General features: G+C 41.8%; 1 protein-coding gene across 1 annotated transcript in view; it reads right to left on the bottom strand.

Moving 5' to 3' along the window:
• atm (ATM serine/threonine kinase) overlaps positions 1-304 on the bottom strand; it is a 32,154-nt gene that overhangs the window by 13,152 nt on the left and 18,698 nt on the right. The window lies entirely within an intron of this gene.

Below are 304 nucleotides of genomic sequence, written 5' to 3'. Positions count from 1 at the left end.
CTGTGTCAACATAGAGAGGCGAAGTCCCGCCCATCTACTTCCGACCCATGGGATCTTATTTCGGAAAAATTATGTATTGAAGTCAATGGGGAGAGAAAACGTATCTTTCCCGTTTGAATTGTGCCACGAATTACACACATGATGTTTGTCAATCTTACAAAATCATTTCCATGTAAAAAAACTGTTGAAATATAAGACTGAAAAATACGCAACTAGAAAGACTACAAATCCCAGAGTCCCGGTCCCCTAATAATAATTATTATCTCTTCTCACCCGGCCCACAGGAGCCCTCACTGCCCTCTCC

This window comes from Notothenia coriiceps, unplaced genomic scaffold, assembly GCF_000735185.1.
Source record: "Notothenia coriiceps isolate Sejong01 unplaced genomic scaffold, NC01 NC01_scaffold00034567, whole genome shotgun sequence".
Classification (NCBI taxonomy): domain Eukaryota; kingdom Metazoa; phylum Chordata; class Actinopteri; order Perciformes; family Nototheniidae; genus Notothenia; species Notothenia coriiceps.
Note: the sequence above shows the minus strand (reverse complement) of the source record. Positions and strands in the feature narration are given on the sequence as shown.